Source organism: Musca autumnalis, unplaced genomic scaffold (assembly GCF_047663935.1).
Source record: "Musca autumnalis isolate F117 unplaced genomic scaffold, ASM4766393v1 scaffold_2, whole genome shotgun sequence".
NCBI classification, from domain to species: domain Eukaryota; kingdom Metazoa; phylum Arthropoda; class Insecta; order Diptera; family Muscidae; genus Musca; species Musca autumnalis.
The window spans coordinates 454,681-480,652 of NW_027411755.1; the positions used below are offsets into that span (position 1 = coordinate 454,681).

General features: G+C 34.1%; 1 protein-coding gene across 9 annotated transcripts in view; it reads right to left on the reverse strand.

The window, feature by feature from the left end:
* Positions 1-25,972, reverse strand: part of B4 (imaginal disc development protein B4) — a 164,586-nt gene that overhangs the window by 54,617 nt on the left and 83,997 nt on the right. For 8 of the 9 annotated variants that reach the window (XM_073966480.1, XM_073966481.1, XM_073966488.1 and 5 more), the window contains one exon: positions 13,805-13,909. The gene's annotated coding sequence lies outside the window, so the exon portion shown is untranslated. Of the gene's footprint in view, positions 1-13,804; positions 13,910-25,059; positions 25,138-25,972 lie in introns of those variants that run through there. The other variant, XM_073966489.1, reaches the window with a different exon arrangement.

Here is a 25,972-nt window from a genome sequence, read left to right on the forward strand (position 1 = left end):
TATTCTTCCAAAATAAAACGTCTTGTTTCCATCTGAGTAAATCAAATTACCCATGTAAGCGACTTTATCATTTATTGCAAAATAAAGTCGAGAACATTTCTCCAAAACAACTCCCTTCTCGGCTGATCGAGCAAAAGTAGAATCAATAGGTTTTGCTTCAATCGCAGTTTCTGGTATCACCACACCAGATGGCCAGTCAATTATATTCACCATGGGCCAGTTTCGTGCGTGCCATCGCAGATTACGCTCCTTTAACTTTAAAGGAGTCCGCCCCCGGGTTGCTAGATCTGCCGAGTAATTTTTCCACCTAACTTGACACCAATCATGTTTTTCTTTAATAATGGGAAACCTGTTACCCACAACGATTGTCGAGACATTTTGTAGTTCCTTGAGACAATATAACATCCAGGTTGAGTCAGACCAAACGACAAACGACGCCTTCAAAAAAACAAATTTAGGCAATATTAAATTGACAATTCGAAAATACCAATATTGCTCCAGAAGCGTAACACACATATTTCTCCAAAGGGCAACTTTCAAGTTCAGAACAAGCCGATTTGAGCAAATAGAGACGCAAACATCTATCCTCAAATATAAAGTCGAATCATTCGTTAACTCCAATGAGCCATAAACACCATGTGTATCAATTATACAATTAGGTATGCAATTTACCAAAAATGAAGACATCTGATCTGGTACCGTCACTATAATACCATGTGAAATAGTTATTGCACGCCGAAGTGCCAAATTTGCGCAACTATTCAAAATCCACTTAATTGCAGATTTTTCGGACAAGAGAGAGACAGATATTTTCCACTTGACTCCGTTGAGCCAAAATAATGCCGAGGTTGCGTCTGACCACGTAAACAACGAAGGCTTCTGCGAAACGAATTGAGGTAATATGAAATCGATTAATTCAAGAGACCAAATGGCAACTTTCGATTTAGCAACACGCCAATTTGAGCAAATAGAGCCACAAACATCTATCCTCAAATATAAAGTTGCTGCATATAATGATTCCCGTGAGTCACAATATCCATACAAATTATTCTTACAATTCTGAGAGTATTTTCCCAAATGACGAATACAAATGTCTTCGTTCTCTCTAGAATTCGAGACGTTTTCACAATTTAAAGGAGTAAGATATCTCAAGAGATTATATCTTCTATCATCTTCTAGCAATGTTGTTGATGGACCGATTTCCTCGCATTCCTCTCCGTCTAATGGGACAACTAACTCATCGGACACGTCATGGGAAACACTTACTGCCTGTGGAAGTGACAAATTTGCTGGGCTAGCCAATGTCAGCTCATGCGAGAGCAAGCCGTTACTTTGATAATGAATTTGACGTATGTAGTTACAATCTTCTGACGTATGGCCCACAACGGACAAGCAATGAATGCATCGATTTTCTTGTTGTACAACTTGTAAACTATTTTTCGGCACCCTGTTGGATCTTCTTTCTCTAGATTTTCCTCTCTCCCAATCCCCCAGGATATTAATACATCTGACGTAACACTCCTGAGCAAGATTCTTGATAATTTCTAGGACTTCTTTATATTCATTAGCGCATTCGGTATCCTCAGTACAACTTTTATATGCTTCATTCCAATCTGCCCATTCACTTTGGAGTTCCGACCGCTCGGCTTCAATCCCCCAAGCATTGAATTCCGTAGCATCTGTCCCCATAAGTATTTCTTCAAAGGACAAGATTTCCTCACACTGAGTCAAAAAATTCTCTATAAGTGCCATTTTCAAAAAAAAAAAACTTTTATGGGTACAAAAAAGTTAAAGAATCTAAAGTTTCTGGGAGACAGATCGAGCAAGAAAATAGCCAAAAAGGAAATGAATTCACTGCGTAAATGACAAAAATGCTATCAAAAATCTAGAACCGAATGCAGTAAATATCAGTAGAGCAAGAAAAATTTCCAAAATTTTTATAACGTGGTAAAATTCCAACAGAACCCATTTCCAAGACTCAAAATGATTTATTCAAATAAGCACGATGTCTTTCCAAATTCGTAATATATAGTATAAACTGCCATATTAATGTGCGACACCAGCGCCAAAATTCCAATTGCCCAATGACAATATAACGAAATAGCCAAAGAACTGTTAATAATACGATACGTCGGCAAAAACTGAACAAAATTCCAATGTAACTGATGATTCAATCTCCAAATTAGCAAGCCAGCATTAAATAATTTCACCAGCACTCTCCAAAGAGTAAATTAAATCGATGATTAGGCAACCAAATGTTTAACCTCACGAATCAGTACGAATCTCAAAAATGTTCTCCATTTAATACCAATTTGTATGCGACAAGCGAAACATCCAATTCTCCAAATGAGAAATATTTTTTTTCTAAACGTCGAAAGGCCACAAAAAATCTCCAATATTTTTCATCAACGTATATCACTACCACTGTGGGCAATTTTTCTAATTGAGAATATGAGCAATTTTTCGATTGGGGTAAATTAATTTTAATTCCAGTAAAAATTTTCAATCGCTTGTTTGTATTTTATTTCTCCGAATGAGTAAGTTTCCAAGTTTTTTACTTCTTCAAATGTGTAAGTTTTCAATTTTCCACAAGACAACAACTATTGAAACTCGTAAGTCAACAAGAAAAATCTCCAATATTTTTCACTCACGAGCCAATTTGTTACAATTTCTCCGAAAATTCCAATTTTTTCCTTCTGACCCACTGTGCCAAAATCCAAAAAGGCCAAATCCTTTTGTACCAAACTATATTGGTCTAATGTGTAAGGCAATTTCCAATGTAATATACCTTCACTCAAAATAATGGTGACGTTTAAATTCACAAAAATCCAATGATTCCATTAAACGTCCAAGCAAAACACTGTGAGTCAGATTCCAAATTTTTATTGAGACAGGCAATTATTCATTGTTGCCTTTAACACCAACTTCTAATAGTGGGGGCAACCAAATATTTTTGTCTTTGCCAACTTCTTTCCCTTCTTGTATCACAACAAGAAAATGCCTCACCAAGCAATTTCAGAAGAGAGCAAGTTGAGAAACAAGCAACAATCATGAGAATAAATACATGAGCGCTCAGTCTACGACGAGTAAATCAAGGAAAGAGGCAGAGCAACAGCAAGTCAACTGCGCATAAGCTGCGCGGTCTAGATACCAGCAGAGAGTCAATATAAAAAACAATGCCGTTCCGCAAACTGAATGTTCCAAAGGGAACTGCAAAATTACAGGCCAACAACAATTGGCGCTTCAGCACAACAACTCCGAGGAAGAAGTCAAGCAAACAGCGAGCCTCCAAAACTTAAAAACAACAATTCTCTGTACGTTTTGCAGCAACACGCAGAGAAAGGGCCAGACAAAAAAGCACAACAACAATACTGCTTTTGTAGCTCCAACGGGACTGGCAGGCAAGCAACAATCATGAGAATAAATACATGAGCGCTCAGTCTACGACGAGTAAATCAAGGAAAGAGGCAGAGCAACAGCAAGTCAACTGCGCATAAGCTGCGCGGTCTAGATACCAGCAGAGAGTCAATATAAAAAACAATGCCGTTCCGCAAACTGAATGTTCCAAAGGGAACTGCAAAATTACAGGCCAACAACAATTGGCGCTTCAGCACAACAACTCCGAGGAAGAAGTCAAGCAAACAGCGAGCCTCCAAAACTTAAAAACAACAATTCTCTGTACGTTTTGCAGCAACACGCAGAGAAAGGGCCAGACAAAAAAGCACAACAACAATACTGCTTTTGTAGCTCCAACGGGACTGGCAGGCAAACAAAAAATGCCGGTTCAACACAACAACACCCAACAGGAGCAAAAAATTTGAAGAACGGTACCCAATGAGACAAAATTCTTTACAAAATTATACAATGGATAACCCCAAAAAATGTGTGAGCCAGCAAACCAATGCAATAACATCGACCGCACAATAAAATTGACCAATATTGTGTACTCACTTTTTCCTTGGTGTATATTTGTCAACGGCTACCGAAGGACCATATGCTGGACCTATTCTCCACGGCATAGAAGGACCATATGCTGGACCTATTCTCCACGGCATAGAAGGACCATATGTTGGGGGCACTCACCAACTCTTCTAAAGTTGACCACCACGGATTCACAATCCCTGGCCAACTCGGTTTGCCTGCGATCTATTCCCAATCTGGAGCAATTCAAACTTCCCGTCTCTGGCTGGGGACAAACGAACAGCTTCTCCTCAAGGCAGTAGGGACAACAACAATTCTTACCCGTGAGGCAGCAACAAAGACATTAAACTTCCCGAGTCGAACAAGACTATGAATTGCCCCAATGGGCAAACAACCAGTGGAATTCCAGTTAATCAGAGACGTCACTTGCACTCCGGGCCAGCAATAATTGTACACGGCAATCACATCAGATTTATTTAAAACAAATATTATTTATTTCCAAATAAATAATCTTGCCCGTCGAGCAATTTCCAACAATTTATTTCATACGAATTCTAGTTTTACTTTATGTTGACTTAATGTTAACAACTCTTTCTTAGAGTAAAGTAATCTACGTCACTTCGGTTTCAAAACAGGTTCTTTCTTTAACGAGTTCAATATTTGCAATGAGAGCAAGTTTAATATTTTCCTTTGCTTTATTGCTCTTTCTCTCTGTTATGATATTTCTACAACGATATGCATGTACTAATAATATAAAAATAACAAGAGAGAAAGAGAATAAAAATGGGTGAGAATGAGGAACAACGTTTATGTGAGGTATGTTCAGTCTGCGCTACAGTGATGTCAATGTAGCGTTTCTCACATAAACAAACTGTGACATATTGTCAAAAAAGTTCTAAAAACAAGATAAAATTGGCCAAGAAGTCTTGCGCCATATGAACTAAAAAATAGTATTGAAACTTATTTCATTAGTAGAATAAGTCTAAAATAAGGTTTACATCATTGCTAAATAAGACATTTTCGCTAACATGAACTTTCAAAATTTTGGTCAGGTGGGCCCCCCCCCCGAAATGAAATCCTGGCTACGTCCCTGCTCATAACATATACCTATTTTATGTTTACTTTATAATTTTGGGTTTTAATTTCTACCGATTTTTGTCAGTATCGTAAACATATTTACGGAATTCCACTACTGAACTTTTTTAAGAAGCATTATTGAGATTCATAAAAACATTACTACAAACATAATACTTTATGACCCGCAGCATCTAATAATATAATACGAAATAACATCACTTAAAATGTTACGATGTTTTTTGTGAAGATCAAACCCTTCGTTTAACCATTACTTCACTGTGGCTTTTATATTTAAAATATTTTTTGTACATAATTCGAACCGTCTTTAACATGGAGTATCCAATAAAACATGACCTATTGATTGAAATTAGACCAACGTTTAAACGTCTTCTATGTTTGTTTGTACAATGTATATGCATTGTATACATAATAACAGTTTTGCCCCCCTGCAATTGTTATGATAGAGCAGAGTTGTAGAAAATGGCGTGTGGCGTATATTTAAAAATGTTGCATGTTATAAAACACAGTTCGGAATCACTGATATCATCATCATATTTCGTTAACATGACTTCTGTAGATGTATGTTTGAGCTTGTTAATATATGTACTGAATTGATTATAACCCAATGGAAAAATTGCAACTGCATAGTACAATTGAATCTAAAATGATTCTATACAAGGTCAAAAAGTCAGTCCAATTTAAATCTGTTTAAGGTGGGTATGTTACTACGATTCAATATCACTATGCGAACCGAAAATCATTAGCCATAATTTGACACGTGTCCCGGCGTTTTTCCCAATCACTTGAACTTTCGCGGTTATGGGCCCCAAAGACCTGAGTCTTTGATGTCAAAAGGGATCATTTTGTCAGGCACATATCTTCTAAACCGCTAAAAATTTTTTTTTCCGCTCCATAGATCCGTTCAAAATTCAAGAAAACAATCAACCACAATAATGTAGCAAAGATATCAGCAAACAACTTTCTGGAACATACGAAATGTCTATGAACGGTTCTTAAATGCGAATATATATCTGGTCTACAGATACCAACTGCCCAAAAATTAAGGATACAGTCAACTACAAAAATGTACCTAAGATTTCAAATAAACAACAAAGTATAAAAATCCTATATTTTCAAAATTTTTTGACTATTTTCGCATTTAAGAACCGTTCATAGACAATTATTTGCGATTTATAAAAAATACGGTCAAAAATAAGAATTAACTACTACTTGGGGGTGACAATAAAAGTATTGCAACGGGAAAATCAGTACTATAAAACTATAAAATTTTTGCAAATTTCTGCGGTCATTATGCATTTTTATGACTTTTGCGGCTAAGAATGGACTAACAGTATTGAATGTGTTAAAGTTCTGTGATAATAAAAGTCGGCCACAGGCAAGTATGCAAAGAATGAATATTTGACTCAATATGTATTGTAGGGTAATGGAACAATGCAAAGAAGTCCGATTTTGACTTTGAGAACATCGAAATACCTCTGGAATGTATATGGAAAAAATTGACACCAGTGTAGTATTTTGAAACGACCTACGACAGATCACTATTTCGTCTCTCAATGGTATTAATATGATTTAATTTTTACTAAGTGGATAGATATAATTCTCTGCTATCATAATAAATCCAAAAAATTTCGCCAAATCCAATAAAACCCTTCAAATATGGAAATTAAACCGCTACTGGAGAAGCTGGAATACCGAATATTTGATCCCGAAAGCTCAAACAAACTCAACTACCACCATTCCAAAGACCAGATCATGACATGTTAGTTTTATTTGTGTAAATTACCGATGTAATATAACAACACAAAGCTCTTAAATATATCGGGCCAACATCCTGATATCAACCCTCATAAAATTGTTGGGTCCAATTAAACAAAAAACTCCAAAAACATCCTCCAGCGAAGGATAAAGATTTACTAAAAATTGGGGAACCAGTATCCTTAGAGTGGAACATACCGAGCCTTAATTTTTGGTTTAACTAAGCTCATTAATGCTTCAATGAATTCCAAAGTGGATAGACATCTCATTAAGGAACACACCTTTGGTAATTCTCGAAGAAACCATCGATTTGCTAATTTTTGCAATACTTTTATTGTCACCCCAAATAGTAGTTAATTCTTATTTTTGACCGTGTTTTTATAAATCGCAAATAAACTTAGCATATTTTGACGGAATATTGTATTAGGCACCTATATCAAGAGATTTACACAAAAAACCGCATAGTTTTTACATAATTTGTTGCCATAAACGAACAATTAATATGAAATTTTCTACAATTTTGGTATTTGCATACATTTGTTGCCTAACTGTATGTGCCTGACAAAATGATCCTTTTTGACATCAAAGCCTCAGGTATTTGGGGGTCCATAACCGCCAATGTTGAAGTGATAGGGAAAAACTCCGGGACATGTGTCTTTTTATTTTTGGTCTTCTATCACGCTGTGATGTCAGAATATGGTTAATAAACCTTGACTCGAAAAATAACACACAGTGTATTTATGAAAAATAAATTTAGAAAAGTATTTAATGTTATTTAATAACGAAGTATGAGTATGTGTCCCCTGTAAATTCCATACAACAACATATTCAACAACGTACAATACTCCGCAACAAAACTGGACTTTTTACCAGGATATTTTCTGTTGCGTAATGTTATTATCATCTGGAATAAAATGGGAACATGGTGAGTTATGGCCAGCATTGAAAGACAATAGAGTAATACTGAAGTACAGGAAGCAAAAAATAAACACCACCCATCGGATTATCATTGACTTTGGCATATAAAATTGGCTTAACTACACTTGAAGTAAAATTAACTGACAGCCAACCAGTCAGTCATTTACTGCCAGTATGTACACATCGATATGGGTGTTCATATGGCTGTAATTCGGTGTGTGAGTTGCCGTACAGACTGTCCATGTGTACGGATCATATTTGCATTTTAATTAAAAATGTTTGTTTGACCATCTTCACTTAGCGCATATGGTCCGGTTCGGAATATACAGCTGTGTTTAAAATAATAGGGAATGATCAAATAAACATAGTTACACTTCTCCATTTTGGCCTATTTTGTATTTGTTTAACATTGTTAACATCCCAACTGTTAAGCATATTGTTTTTGTTCTAAATTGTTTGGCTAGTATTATAATGATTTCTCCTGATACTTATCGGTCTTGCATTTTTTGGCAAAATTTCGCGAATACTGTCGAACTGTCAAATTTTAAATTTAAACTTTTTTCAACTGAAAGAGCACATCTTAATCTACTTTTTTTTCAAATGTTTACGTATTTCGCGAATACTGTCGAACTGTCATATTTTAAATTTAAACTCACCTGAAAGAGCACATCTTAATCTACTTTTTTTTCAAATGTTTACATAATTTCGGGCAAATTGTCGACTACGAAACCCTGCTTTTATTAAAGCGCTTTGCGGTGCCAACTCTAGCACGAAAACTAATAAACAGATCGCCATATATTTTTATTGGCTTATTTCGAATATTATGTTTTAAAGAAAGGGTGGACCAAATAATCAACATTTAAATTTATAATTAATTTAATTAATCGAGCTATATGACCTAAGGTGATTAGTTCGCCCTAAAAAGGCAAAACTTAAAAATTTAAATTGCTGTTTAAAAACTGGCGTTATTTTGTCAAAAAAGGGACAACAAATTAAAAAAAAAGATCATTGAGGGACGTGATTTTGATGTTCTTGATCAGCCCACAAATGTTTATGACAATCGGCTCATTAGCTTTCGAACTACAGTTGGCGTCAATCAATCACATTGAATTTTTCCCTTCCAACGCTCATATCTCAGCCAATGTTGTTCCTATCGACTTGAACATTTTACCAAATATTCTATGCTACTTATACTTCAAAATAAGCTATAATATTTTTCTGATTTTTCGTAGGTGAAAATTACACTCATAGCTCAAATACCCACGACTGCATGTAGGCTCTGTTAAATGTATCCAAATTTTCAGAGGCTTTCACAATACGGCAAGTAATTTGAGTGTGCAAATTTCCGGGATTGAGAACCGCGATTCTAGTCCCAGAAATCGAAATCGACATATGAAGATCTCTTTTATTAATTTAACCGTTTTGGCTTAAAAACTGTCTATATGAAGAATTGATAAATTCTAATTGTGGACAACTGCACTACTTCAATTTTGCTTCAATCATTTTAATCGGCTTAAATCGCTTCTTCCCCTGTTTGTCCTTATTAAATGTAGTTTGCCAGATTTCGTTCGTTTCTCATTGATAAGCTTAACAATTAATTGAGTGGGATTTTTTGTTCGGTATGTGTGGTGAGAGGAGGTTTCGGCACATGTGTCCCTCCAAATGTCAATACGCATTATCAATCAAACAGAATTTTCAAGTACTGCATTAAATGCGATTAATTATCGTCAAATGACTGCCAGCGACCATATATGCTAATAGCTTGTGACGACAGTAACACTAACAAAATAAGAACTGAAAAGGGATTTGGTTTCCTCATCTACAAACTTGTTGGATATCAAACAGCAATTGAAATCAGTTGGAAACAATAGCCGAGAAGACAATTTTTGAATACAGAAAAACGTATTCAAATGTATGCAATTAAGGATACATTTGTATTTATGGGTAAAAAAAAACTATGAATAACGAACTGAAACCCATTTAATGTAGCAGATATTTCATATAGAGATTTCTTTATGCAGCAAAATTAAATAACAAATTGGGATTCGCATGTAATTCCTTACAAATACATTATGCTTACCGAAATCCTTTACGACACATAAGAAACAAATATAAACGAAAATATTTATCTTAAAGGTACTTGCAAATAAAAAAAAAAAACAGAATTACTTTATTGGTTCACTTTAAAGTACAAGTAGAATAGAATATTTTTCGAAAAATTTCGAGTCGAAGATACAAAAGAAGAGAAACATTTAATGCGTTATTTTGCTTGGATGTAGTATAGACACTAAAAAATTGTTTTTCTCGAAATGACATTTTTGAAAGCCGTGCCCCCTGTAGCTCGTAAATGGATGATCCGATATTCATATGGTTTCGTGGGATTATTATACATATATAAACAAATCTTGTCCTTAAACGAGATACTTTAAAAAAAATTGACGAATTTAAGGACGAAGAACTATCCATTTTTATACACTCCCCCATAGTATGGAGGGTATATTAAGTTTATTTTTCTGTTTGTAACACATTGAACTAATTATTTAGGAGCCTATAAATTATATATATATTCTTGATCAGGATAAAATTCTAAGACGGTCCAACCATGTCCGTCTGTTCTAATCACTCTAGCGTCCGCAATAATTGAGATAAAATTTTGCACCCGTGGGTCTTTTTTCGTGGACCAGGTCAAGTTCAAAGATGGGCTATATAGGTAGGTTCACGTTTTGGTATTTTAAGGTATTTAAGGTATTTTAAGGATTTTTGCTACATTTTCTGACCGAATTAGCTGAATTTAGACATTTGAGGTTCCCAATGACCAAAAAACTTCTCCACTAAAAATTGCCAATATAAGTCTACGTTTTGTGTAGCCCCCATGTAACGGTATCGCTTGACGTTTTTAGCTGCATTTGCAGACCGAATTAGCTATAATTTGTCATATATTTTATTATTGTTATATAATTTGTCAGTGATCAATAAACTTCTCCAACAAAAATTATGGACATTGATCCACGTTTTATTGTAGCCCTCATATAACAGTACCAACCACCTGATCAAAGTATTTCATGGTGGAGGAAATAAAAAGTTCGGCCCGAAATGTTGGCTGCAACAGTTCACCATTTTTTAAATGGATATTTTTAATTCCTTTTTGCTTAAGTACAATATTATTAGATTCCTAATGATCCCATAAAATAATTGCTGATTGGTTTATTCGTTTTCGATTCGGTTATTTCGTTTTGGGCACCACAAACTGCTTTAGTAAAAATAATGTTTTGTAGGCGAGCATTTGTCAGAAAATCAGAAGGTAGTTCAAGACATCGACTAAGGGGAAGATATTTTGTATACAGCTAAACTAAAAATACATAAACTGGCGGAAATGCAAGACAATATTGCTTCTAATAATAAAATTGGCCCGCATAGTATAACAATAACAACCAAAAATGAAAATGTTGTTAAACTGTTTTCGAACTGAACTTAACCCCATGTTATTGCAAAATGTCTGACAGGACACATTTAACGTAAACAGCCAGGATCATTAATTATCATAAATGATACCCAGCAAAAAAATTGCATCCATGGATGCAGTTAATCAGTACAAGTGTACAGTACATTTGCCGTTGAAGGACATCATTTCCTATGAATCCACTTATGAATTTTACAAGAGAGCGCGCAGCTAGTATGCACTCAATTTTGTTTCGACAGCACACAGCTAGGATGCACTCCATTTTAGATCCAAACCACGGCTTTTGATGTTGTGCTTTGGATTGAATTTATACGCCTTCTTCGGATTGTACTTTTAATCAGTCTAAAGATGCAATAAAAATGCAAGGCATTGCCAAATATCCCAGGAATACAAAGAACTTTATTATATGTTTAAAGTTTCCATTAAATTCAATCGCAATTGATCTTACTTCCTCCGTTCTCCATTTAATCCAAGCGCATCTTATTTTGCGTCATCATCCTATACGTTTTTTATGTTGCCTTCCCATCACTAGTTCAGCTTTCGACACAACTCCACTCCATTAAAAATTCCGTCTTGTGAATTGTCGCAAAAATGTTCGCAACTTAAGTTTTTATTTCTTTATTTTATAACAAATTCTTTGAAATTTATGCACTCTTTTTGTTTTGCCAGCGGCAGGTAGGGATTAGCAAACTGGCTTTGTGTGTAGGGATATTTAAGCAAGTGCTTATAAAATGTATCCAACGGAGTGCATTTTTCATAACTCCGTGTGGACTGAATCGAAGGATGTAGTGAAATCATATATCCACATGCACAACTTCCATAATTTTTTGCTGGGTAATTGACTAAAATGACTAGTTGCCTACAATGTGCCAGTTCCATACTTAAGTTAAATGATCGATAAGTTTTATAACAGGTTAACGAGATTACTTATTTAACTCTAAATTATTCATCTGGGATACCATTATGCAAATGCCCTAGAAATTCATAGGTAAGAATTGACGATTTTTTTTTAGTGCTTTTATAGTAGACACTAGATTTATTATTTTTGATTCGTCCCATTTATAAGGCTCGTGTGTAATGAATACCTGCTTATGTTCATGTTTGACATTTACATTGTCGTCACTCATATTCATATACGAGTATTGCCAAATCTATAATCCATGTCGGCTTCTCCAGGTCCTTGCGCAATTAGGTAGTACGCCACAGTTGTTTTAGGAACGAGTATGATATCATCATAAAGCTGACGTAGTTTATTGGCTAGCATTTGAATGGATCACAAACGTACACACGGACAGTACGTGTGCGGGTTCTGTCAAGTGAATACTTTCAATTTTACAATTGCCGTCTTTTGCAGGGCATTTAACGTCATATATTCACCAATGGGGTAGTATGCTTTCATTGTAAATATTCCACTGATGTTGATGTTGTATAAATCTAGCTTGTTATAATACAACGTAATTTTTAGTCGAATTTCTTAATAAGCGAGCATATGAGTCAAGAGTGAGTTTAAGCTGAATGGGAAATATGGATATCCGTCATTTTAATCATTTGGAAGAATATTGTAAACATATGGTTTTATGGTTCTGGCTTGATATTTTCTGGTTATAGTCCTAGTATACGACTTTCGCTATAAGCGTTTAACCTATATTCATAATATGGGAATTGGTCATATGAATGAACTGTTCGTTATTTTGTTAACAAAAACTCGCGTACTGTACACGCAGAGAAAAAAATATGTTTGATCCAACAATATTCCAAGAGCAAAATATGTATTGTTAACATATTGTTGGATTCCTTATGTAGTATTGTGAATCCAAAAATAGTTTGTGTCAACTGAACAATATTTCTCTCTTTTCTTCGAAAATTTGTTTCTCTTCTCTCGCTATTCGATGCCGTGTTGAAAAAACAATTTTGGTGAGTTGTGGTGTTTGTATGACATGCTGCCTTTATCTTTGTTTTTGTGTGTGTGTGTATACCAACAATGAGACTCTTGTTTTTATTTGTTTCTGTTTTGTTTCATTCTTCTTTCCTTTTCATTTTTGTTATGGTGTTTAATTATACCTTATGTTGTGGTGGTGGCTGCTAGTGGCTTTTTGTTTGTCTTTGTTGTCAGCTAAAGTAGCAAACCATGTATTGTATTCATCAATGATTGCAATATTATACGCGACATTTATATCCAAGTTATGTGAAAAGTGTATATGAGAAGTATATACACTCAAATCAAAAAATTTAGTATCTGGTTTTCAGGGCTGACAATATGTTTTGTAAAAAATTTAGATTATGATTGTTCGTACAATCGGTATTGTTAACGATTTTTACAATATTGCGGAAATTCGAAAGTTGTTTTTGTTTTCTATGTTCGGAACAAAAGATGGTATTTTTGGATTTGGATTACAATGTTTGTACAAAACAAACACATTTTTGGAACCAAAATAGATATTTTTGTTCCAACAAAACCGAAAAATATTTTTTCTCTGCGTGTACTCATTACTTAGTGGGGATTCAGTAAATAATTTTGCTTTCACAAATTTTAAGAAATAACCCATTATTTTTCAGCTTACTGGTAATGCAAAAAGTAGCTTGTTTACATTACTTTAATAATGGGTTATTCGGCTCATGTTGCTACCAAATTTTTGCTGGGAAATACCTTACCTGCACTGAACGAGAATTTGTGAAAACACTAATGTTATGTTGTACAGACTCCTTTACATCGTTTAGGGACATCTTATTTGTGTGTCCCTATGTTAAGGCAAACATCTGAAAAGAGAGAAAATTGTATTCATTATTAGACGACAAACAAAGATTTGAGTCAACGATATATTTCTATTTAAGTAGCCTAGAATTCCATTGTACCGTATTGCAAGTCTTACAACCCAAAACCTTCCGGACAATTAAAACTGTCATCAAATCGAGTAAAATCAATGCTTCCTTCCAACAACAAACACTTTCTACATTCATATAAAAGCACTTTTACGTAGAAGAAGTGCATGCCTTCGCAGCCATGCTTTCCCTTCCGTATGTGTAGGTTTTTAATTGTGAATATAGGTATAGCATGTTTCGAATTCCCTTAAATCATAAAATATTTATAAGTTTCTCTAACCTTTCTTATTGGTTGTGTGACAGAATTTCTTGCATACCCCTTGAAAGTTTAATATGAAATGAAAATGTGATTATGGAAGGGGAAAACCATTACAAAAAGTAAACGTTTTTACAGTGTTTTTTAATGTACATATGTAAAAACCAAAAACATATCTAATAAGTTATTTATTAAATAAATGTAGAAAAATTAATTATAGTTAGTCCATATATACATTAAGGAATTTTCCTTGTGGCAATTGTCAGCTTGCCGGTGAGAGGGGATGTTGAGAGGCAAAGGGATACCATATGCCTCACCTCTCTTTCCATCACACTAACAATTGCCGCAAGCTAAATTGCCTAATGTAGACATGGACTTACTACGTGGAAAATCAGAATAAAAATCATGGAAATACACTTTGTAGAGAAACATAATTTGGCTTTAGAATGAAACATGTAAAGGAACATAATTTGGCTTTAGAAAAAATTTGGTAAGTGATAAGAGAACTTTGATTTTCAAATTTAAAACATTTGTCTATTACAGGCCTCATAATAAGTCGATAGGAGTCTTCGAAATTTTAATCATTTATTTTTCAATAAAAAATCTAATTTCAGATTCACTTACAATGCATGCGAAAATTATACTCATACATTGTGGATTGACAAAAACAGGAAATCAGTTTTATTTATTTCTTTTACATTCTAAACCCATTTTCAGCAAACATAAAAAAGTAATTTCCTGTGTGGCCTAACAACACTGCATATACATTCCCGTCGCTGATATATTTCAATATGTAGTACTATAAATCCTGGAACATTTTTTTTTTTTGAATTGACATACGTTTGTTTATAGAATTTTTGAATTGAGGGAAGATAGTCCAGGGGAAGAAAAGAGAAGTCTTGGAAAAACAATATTCAGGAATGGACTATATGTCCAAGTTTATATTAATATGAGAGAGAAATTTCAAAGAGTATATTTATTCTTTATGGATTTCAATAACAGTACATCCCGATCAATAATGAGTACATTCCGATTCATGTTAGCACAATGATATGGAATATATTTTTTATCGTCGAGTCCGAATGTCATGTCTTAAACCCCATGGTTTAAATACTCAAGAAATGTCGCCAACATTACACTACATTACATACAGTGTCCATTCTATATCACCACGCTGACACTCTTTAATTAAATGCATTTCTGTATATAATATCTGGGCGTGAAATTCCTGATACTATGAATCTATATATATAAAAATGGTGTAAAAAATGTATAGTAATTCATAAAATGAGAACGGCTAGGCCGATTTCTGTAAAATTTTTTGTCAGTTATTCGTATTTTCGAGGAGAAGGTCCTTACGAAAGAAAATTTTGGAAAATCTCTCTGGAAAAGTCGGAAAATTGGAAAAATCGAAAATTGAGTTTTTGTATGAAATTTTATTCCTTAATATCGAGACGAAGTTCGCCGGGTCCGCTAGTGTCATATAAATGAATGGTAGATTCTATAAATAAATGTATATGTGTGACGTTTATAAAAATCTGGAGTTACTCACATATATCAGTAAACAATTACGACATAACAAATGTATCAGTCAAGATTCCTTCGCAACCATAATAGTACATATTAACAGTAGAGACTGTCAATTTGTATAGGACCATGATGTGATAGACTTATATGTGTTCTGCCTTAAACACATTTTTATGTTCACATCGCAACGTGTGCAAAATTTAATGACTTTCATCCGTCGAATAATTGTGCGCACAGCTATACGAATAGCATCAAATTAATTTCTTAAGAATGTTCGGCAGCTTCTTGTTTCACCCTCAATTTCACGTAGCACTGTTGAGATATTCCATTAAATTTTACAAACTATTAAGTAGAACAACAGACACACACCCATGAAGACTGTTGATTGGCGCAAGAAACATATGTTACCGTTTCTTTCCTAATAAATTAACAACAACAACAAGGCGACTTGCAACATAGCAGATAATAGATATTAGTATAAAAGCTAAAACTGTTGTATTAGCTAACATTGTAATGCAAATTCTGCATCAATTTTGACCCAAAAGAAAAAAAAACAGAAAATATGAATACATATCAGCTGAATTTTCCTACCATACTGTGGTACGGCTACTTTATATATATTATTCATACGTACATATATTTCCTATGCTCACCCCAAGGAACTAGGGAGGCTTCTTTTATATCAATGAGTACATATACATTGATAGATTAATACACATCGATAGACGTGCGACTTTATTTTTATCCTCGAGTCCGAACTGCATATCTAAACACAACCCTTACAACAAGTTTTGCATTGATAAAGAATACTTAAGAAATGTAAGCCATATATTTGACGTCTATTGGTGCACGCAGAGGAAAAAATATGTAAATTCAACTAAATTTGAAAATAATAATATGTCTGTCCCTGTAATCGCTAATTTGTAATAATTAATAATAATGTAATAATTATTACAAATGTTTCGAATTTTGACAGTTGTACAATGGAAATGTGGATAAAAAAGTAAAAAATATAGAGTAAAAAATATAGGGGTCGATTATGGATAGCAACCCAACTCCAGTTGCGTTGCCCACAGCAAATTTAGTAATAGAATTTTCTATTTCCGCATTAAAATTATACTTTTTTACAATTAAATTTATAGCTGTAGGTTCAAAACACTGATCATGATTGAATTTGACCAAAAATTCCGCCTCTTTACTCATTTTAATTGCATGATTTTCTTTTCTGGCAACGCAACTACAGTTGAGTTGCTATCCAAAATCGACCCCATAGAGTACAAGGACAAACCTAATATTTTTAAAATACTGTCAGATTCGGTATGTAATATTGTCCGTACAACACTTGGTTGCGTCATAGTTGACAACACAATCTGTCTAAATATTACCACTTTGATAATATAAAAAGGGAAAAAGCCGAATGTCCTGACTTCTACTTACTAAGTTGATCCTATACAGAACATTTGCTCCAAAAACCGAACCAAGAACAGATTTACACTCCTTTCGACGTTTCGTCTTTCTTGATAATGTTGAGTATACATTTATGACTTTACTCAACAGCTTAGAACACAGTAGAAAATGCTTATTCCTATTCACCTATTTAGTTCATAAGAAGATTTCAGTTTTGTTTCTGTTTTGAAAGATAAATTTCAAATTGAACGCTCTTTCATTTTATGGTTATTGAAGTTTTGCAGTTAAACGGAAATCAATTTTGTATTTTACATTCCAATAATAATGACAATGTAATCCCTTAGCGCGGAAAATATAACAACTATCTCATAATTTTTTTAGTCTTTCCGCAGTGCATACAGCGCCCTATATACAAACCTGAAAAGGGAAAACTTCTAAAGATGTGAACAGTGAACATTGTGATATCGGCACTATTTCCTTTCTGTCAGATAAGAAACTGGGAGACATGACAAAAAGAGACCCCAACTGAACCAACGACCGACGAACAAATTCTTGCAAATCGTATTTGGTGAACACCGACTGAGACAGCCAACACAGACATGTTTGCAGGGATGGCAAGAGTATTCGTGAAGGCTATTTACTTCATTCGAAGTTTATTTCACAGGGAAAAGCTGCTTAAACGTTGAAATACAAGTAACAGCGGGCAAATATAATAATAATGGAGAAAAAATGAAATAAAAATGGAATGTCGAAGTGCAAACTACGAGTCCAAAACGAACAAAAATTACTAGAACCATAAAAAGAAATCTATTTTGGTATTTTGTATAAAAATAACGGAAATGAAGTAAAAATAAATACGGAATAGGGACACACAATGAGATAAAGGAAACGACCAGGCAGACATTGAGGCACTATTTCTATGGCAGAGTTTGGCACTCATGCAGTGTTACATTGTATTAACAATAATATAAATAAGTATAAAAAATCCAATAAATATTAATGTTGAGGATTTTCAATATCTAAGCCTGTTTTAATAACAAAGGTATAAAAAAATGTTTCAAATTTGACCATATTTATATTAGGCAGTTTTCCATGGGGCAATTGGCAGTTTGAAGGAGAGAGAGGTGAGGCATATGGTAACCCTTTGCCTCTTACCCCCCGATTACACATGCAAGTGACAGTTCGAAAACTACCAATACACTCACACATATTCACTGCCAAACCAACTAACAACCTCACTGCCGACAAAATTTCCTTGTCAGTAATCAATGTAAGTGCTTTGAAAGTAACTTCAAATTTTTTTCCGAACGTTTACACATGCAAGTGTCAGTTCGAAAAAAATTTAAGTTTCGGCTATAATATGTATACAGAACTGTCTGCAAGTTACTTGCATGTGTAATCTTTGGGTTAGCAGCCTCTCCCTCTTGTGGGTGCCACCGTGGTGCAATGGTATGCACACCCGCCTTGCACGCAGGTCGTGGGTTCGATTCCCCGGCTAGGCAACATCAAATTTTCAACGGTGTCAAAATACCCCTCAGTAAAGTTGGTGACATTTAATTTAATTTATTTATTTATTTCAGTCTATAGAACAAAGTATTCCTTACAGACTATGATACTTAAACTAAACATTTGTTTAAATCTAGATATTTATATTCACCTCATTAAAATTTAGTTACAAAATACAGTTTAAAATCATCTTTGGAAATGCAAAACTCTATAAATTTACAGTATTTTTTTGAAATTTTATGTTAGTATCATTTATATAGCGAAACGCTCTCATTAATGGGCTATGGATGGCATAATTTACGCGATGAATAGGAATGTTAAAAATATTAATATACCTCATCTGCCTCGGAGGAACATATAATGGAATTTGTGAAAGTAATTCATCAGAATCTATTGTCTATTTCCTGAGTATTTTGCAAAACTTCTCTACAAGTGGGGTCTTAGGATACGCCGTTCGGACTCGGCGATAAACTGTAGCTCCCATATCATTGAGCTAATATGAATCGGGGTGCACTTATTGATATGAGAGAAGTCTTCCTTGTCCCGCCTGGAATGTTTGTGGAACAATTATATATACATAAATACTATTTTTTGTTCGCAGAAAAAAGGTAAAATAACCAAAAGCGAAATAGAACGGTTCATTTTAACGGAAATGCATAGACTGATGTTTAAATGAACTTCTTCTCAATGCAAAAGTTTAAACGTCGAATGTGTGCGTAAAGCATTATGCGAACCATCAGTTTTTATGAGGAAGTCACTATTATACCTCACGTATATTTAAATGTTGTTGAAAATATTTTAAAACTCATTTCGAACTTATATATTACCAAAATAATGCGATTTTATAGTAATTTTTGGTAGTCGTAACTACTTACAAACAAGGGCATGCCACTGTGAATAACTAACTAGTTATTCTATAACCATTAGAATAACTAAGTATTTTATATACAATGTATATTCTACTTTTAGAACAGTTGAGGTGGAATTTGTTTTCAATTTCAACACACATCATATTTCTTTCTATTTTATTTTGTTCTCTGTTGGAACATATCAACATTAAGGGGTTACCCCTAGTTGTGCAGGCCTAAAAAACTCATTTTTCATGGTTTTTTCCAAAGAAACTATTAATATTTTTAAGTAGATCTTTTTTCTATCTGAAAGAACACATCTTAAACTACTTCTGGAATTTTTGTTGTTGGAAAATATTGCATAGTCTTGTGGTAAATGGCTACCTGCGAAACCCTTTTTTTGAAAAAGCATTTTGCGGTGCCAACGATAGCTCGAAAACGGATGGGCCGATCTTCGTTTATTTTATGGGCGTTTTTAAGAACCTAATAATCTTGTCTTTAAGCGAAACAGAATTAAAAAAATTTAAAAAAAATTGTGATCTGTCAAAGTCAAAATTTCGTTTTTAACGAAAAAAAATTACCATTTTTTGCCCAAAATTCAGGCAAAAAATCTGTCTCGCATAAAGACAAGCTTTTTATGTATATAATAAGCTCACCAAACCATATGAAGATCGGTCTATTCGTTTTAGAGCTATCGTTGGCACCGACTTCAAAAATGCCATTTCGAGAAACACGCGTTTAAAGTTTCCACGCTACATACAAATCACAATAAATTGTTCCCTTCCAATGCTCATATCTCAGACAATTTTGCTCCGGTAGAGTTGAAAAGTTTTGCGGCATACTCTATACTACCTGTACTTCAAAATAAGGCAATAACATTTTTTTTCGATTTTTTGAAAGTGACAAGTAGAGGTAACCCCTTAAGAACGAACATTAAGGGTTGTTTAAACGCTTACATGCGCATAATGGCGCAATAATAAAGGTGTAACGCCAAAAGACAGCTGATAACCACACTTGACAACTAGTGCATGGCACAATTATTATTATAGATGTAACACCTTTTTATTGCGCCATGATATGCACCAACAACTGTTCTTTGCTTTTTTAACAAAAAATCGTGTGCCGACGGTGAGCGATTTTTGGTGCTGGGTTCCATTCAATTTATAGCATTTCCCGTTTCGTTCATTCACCAAAATCACTCTGTAATCCCGGAGAAGGGAGAAGTTCCTAAATGTGGCTTCCTACTCGATTTTTTGTCGATGATGCTGTGTTTCGTTCTTATGATGCTGTTGTCGTTGCTGCTCTTGTTGATACTAAAAGCTTTTATTATAGCTTGCACTTAAGTTCATTGAGATTTTCATGTTATGACGATTTTGTCCATAAAAGTATTAGAAGTTAATATAACTTGAAGATTTTTAGCATTGTTAAAAAACGGTTCCTTAGCTGTTTGACAGCTCTCTACGAAAAGGGAAAAATAGTCTTTCATGTCTTCCATAATGAATAATGTATTTTCTTTTAAATTATAGTTTGCCATGACCGTAGAAAAATTTACCATTTTGGTGGGAGGAATTTAGTTATCCTTGCGAAACAATAAGTCCCGATTCCGTCTGGTATTTCAAATATATTTTAAAGTAATCTCGAATAAAACATACTCCAGCTTAAATGCCTTCCACGTGTAGCCAAGCATCTCTAAAACGGCAATTCAACACCATTCTCTGTGATGATAATAATGGCCTTAAGCATTTAAAAGTTTTGCGGTTTGTCGGTGTGATCGTTATCGACTTCCATTGCCATTTTCACATTGCCTTACCACATGCCGAGGGGGTTTGTGGTATTTTGGCAAAAATAAAAATAAATACTACTTTATTTTAATGCACATTTACAATTCTTAATTAATTGCTCTTTTATTGCTTCACCACACATTTGATAAAGTAGAAGGCGTCGCTGATTTCAACTGCAAATAATTTTCTTTTTTTTAGGAATAAAGGTCGTCAAAGCTTTTGTATTAAAATTTAAAATTTAAATAGGAAGAAGCAATTTAAAAATCCATGATTTAAGGGCATGATCCCAGAATTGAAAGTATTATCATATTATATTGTTACTACTCTAATTAAAACAACAACTTTGATAATCTGACAAAAAAATATTTTTTTTAACATCTTTTATATTGCCCAACTTTCACCCTCTGGAATCTGTTGCATCTCAAATTAAAATAACTAGCCATTACGCACAGTGTGTGGAAAACACTTAAAGGAATAATTATTGTATTTTGTATTCCTAAATTGTTGGCAATTGAAAGCCATAAAATACCAACTTGTTTGTTCGTTTGTCCTTCCGATATGGTATTTCGTGTCCTCTGTGCACAAGGGGGGACACAAGACTTGAATAATTTAATGCATCGTTTTAGAAAGTGTGATACAATTGCCACTATGGCTATTATTTGTTAGGGAACATATTTTAGTCCTGCAATTGCATTTGATGTCTACCGACCAACCAACAGCCTCCCTCCTTTCGGTAGTTGGGACAATGTTGGATGTTAGTTTTCTTGCCATTAGCCAAACTCTTCGCCTTTACCCCTTCAATGGCATTGCGGATGCCAAGTTTTTGTAAATAAATCTTGTTTTCTATTCCTGCTATGAGATAAGCCATTAAAACAGCTCTCACTGTTCCTGCAGAGTATCGAGTTATATATTTTTGGTTATGTTTAGCTTGGCTTGAATTTGCTTTGCGTTCTTCTGCGGCATAGTTGTAGGTATCGTCGCTAGGGTAGCGGCAGCATCCGCTGTCAAAGTATCATGACAGATGGCATTATCTGTAATAATTTTCAATTTACCACAGAGTTAATGTTCACACACATAAATAAATAAAGTGGCCCACACAGATACGTACATACATAACGCTCATTTACTCAAAGAGTGGCATAACTCAACAAGTGTGTTTTCTGAGTTAGCAATTTCTATTTTTTCTACGACTTTTACTTTATCTTGTGTCAAATTTTCTTTCTCATATCTCTTTACCTCAACGAGTTACAGCTCATTTACTCATTTACAAAATTCATCAAAAAAATTTTTTTTAGTTTATGAAGCACCAAACCACTTCAAATCATGCTTGATTTTGCACAGAAATTTAGCACTGATATCTGGCTATCTATTTGCATAATATGGTCCATGTAGTTATTTTTCGATTAATAATCTTTTTAATTTCAATCGCCAACTTAAAAAGCGTTTTTATCGAAACTGGATTTTTTGAGATGTGCCACTCTTTGAGTAAATGAGCGATATGTATGTGTCCAACCACACTATGCTATTTATTACTACCATATTTGTCATTTGGGAGCTGTGTTGCTGGCGCTGCTAATGCATGCATATGTGACCTGACATTTTGCGAGCGGCATCTCCAAGGGCTGCCTAATGCCTGTTGTTATTACATTCATAATATTTGGTTTAATGAATGGATACAAATCCACATGCATTCATCCAGAACAGGCTAAGTGTAGTGACACGAAGACGATTTTTGGCAAAGTAAGTTTTTTGTTGTTTAAGGTAAATAATTTACAGTTGGATACATAGATTAGACATTGTTTATATTTTGTTCTTGTCTGATGATATCAGAAAACTCATAATTTGTATTGACTCTGAAATTGTCTTAGTAATGGTACAATAATATCATTGACAGCAAAAACATTATGCATTGGCTTACAACCACTGTACAATATTGGTAAACAAACACAATATCCAGTACTTGGAGATATTATTGTCCTCTTTTCTCCTTTATTATCTCTGCCATTTTTCATTCTTCCTAGGAAAAGTCAAACCGTTTGCCATTACCCATAAACCGTTCGTAAATCACGTCGCCACTGCTTTAAAATATATTCGCTTTAAAAGCAATTACTTAACCAAAATATTTTCGGTTTATTATTTTTGGTTTGAATCAATAAAAACATTTTTTTTATGACAGGCTTTTAACGTTTGTGCAAATTAAGTAAAAGCTCGTGTCTCCTAAATTACGGGATGACAGAATGAAAAGGACATGCTCAGTCATTGCTAGCAGCATCTACGTCAGAAAGTCCGTGTATTTTGAAAAAAAGAAGAATAGTTTTGTCGGGATGCCAGAAGAGATGCCACAAGAGCAAAACCTTTTTAACATCAGTTATAGAAGAGGATGCTCGGCGATAATACACATTCAGGTAACTAATACAAAATATACCATACCGAATCGATTTCAGAACCAAATTAATAGAATAATATGGCTTTACATCCAACTGAAACGTTGAACAATACAATAAAAGTATCTTCACCAATTGCCAACAAAATAATATTTTTGCACCGCATTCATTTTTTGTTGTTTTTGTAGCACGATTTAATTCCTTAGCCATTTCTTTTCGAAAACAAGCACACGAACACACGTGCGTGCGGTAGCTTCATTTCAAAATCGTAAATAGTTTATGGAAAAAGTGTGATATCTAAAAATCGTAAATCAAAAATCATACAAACAGACTTGTTGGCGTCGTGTATGTTGGAAATGTTGTGCTGGCTTGGTTGGTCTCTTTTGGTATGACCAGTTTAAACCAAGACCATGGTAAATGTGTTTTTAAGAAATACCGGCCAAACGGTTAGTCATTTCAGCGATATTAACTCAGATTCTCTTCCGTTGACTTTTTTCTCGTTTTAAGTAAAATCTGAAAAAAGCAAACAGCAAGTACATTAGGGCGATAAAAAAAATATATAGGAACTCCTACCCCCCTACATTTTTTCCATTTGATCCAAAACTCTTATATATGAAATTTTATGGCGATATCGGTTAACAACAACACGTGCCAATGAACGATATTTGTTTCCACAATAATCTGTATAGGGCCAAAGGTGCATTATCCCAAAAAAAATTCTAAAGGCCACAGTTATGGTCCAATTTATTGTTGTGGCTGAAAGATAATATCAAAATTTTTGAAAATCGGATTGATGAAACTTTCTTGTGAAATAAACGATTTGTTTTTTCCTCATTCTGCCTTATAGCAAAAAATTTAAACTGAAAAACCAAATAAAATGGATTAGGATGAAAATTTAATATTTAAAAAATTCCCATTTTTTGTTTTCCTGTAAAATTTTAATATATCGTCACTGTAAACGGAACATTTTTGTATGCCATTTTAAAGACAACTTTTTAGTCAACAAAACGGTTTTTTACATTTTTTATTTCCAGGTTGTATCATTTTCAGTGACAGTCACTGTATATATCTAGTCTGTAAGGATTATTGTATCTATAGACTTATCTATAGACTTAAAAATTCTTTGATGTGAAATTTAATAGAAATAGCTTTGTGGAAATGTTTCCGACAAATCATGGGACACTCAATGAACATAGTATTATGCGACAACCCTTATCAGTTGGCCATGGAACACAATTCAACATTTGCATGTGTCTCACTTTAAAGCGTCATTTGTCCACAGCTCCGCCTTTCTGGTGTAACTCATTATTTTAGCACTTGTGCAACAAATGCTTCATCCATGCTTACGTTAATGTATTTTATATGCGGATATACTTACGAAACCAGTAAAGGCTTACAACAGCTACCGCCAAGATATAAGTAGGAACTTATCTGATACTTAGAAGGAAAGAACGACGAATAAAAGAGAAAATACCTCAACAATGTACATTATTTTTAAAATTTGCAACATGCATGCGTGTGTAAATGAGTGCACAACAAATACACGAAGGTATGAAGCGGCGCATTAGACGACATATCGTCGGTGTCATGCTTAAGTCTTCCATACGCCATTTTTGACTTTTTGAGATATAGATGGTTTCCCGGGTTTGCCGGTATACTCTTTCTGAATTTTTGGTCGACTTTCTCCTATCTGCTCTAGTTTGCGATATATCCACGCTTCGACACGAAAGCTTAAACTTTGTTTAATATTTTAAAACACATTTCAAAAATCAGTAGTGGGATTCTGTAACTCATTTTTGCTGTTATCGATAATTGTCGGTAAAATTAAAATGCTTATAATTTCGATAATTAACGAAATTTTGCGGTAAGTTAACGATGAATAAAAAGTAGTCGCTAGCCTCTAACGACACCAACAGTGGTGCCAACTTTTCTTTATGTTTTTAGTCATAATTTTGCGATTTAATTTTACCGATTTTTGTCGGTAACAGCAAAAATGAGTTACAGAATCCCACTACAGAACTTCAATTTTCGATGAAGAAGTTTTTAATTTATTGAGGCAAAGATGAACATCTTTCTGTCACTTTGTTCCATATGGTGCAGGATATTTCACATTTGTGTCATAAGTGTGGATATGGACAAAATCGACACATAACATGTTAGGGTAATTTTATGACCCCGTTTTGCATTAGCCTTACACCTCCTTCATGTTGTACATGGCAAAAACACAAACAAAAAAGGAAGATTTTCACTTAAAATTATAACTGTTGCATTCAATGACAACGAACCCAAAT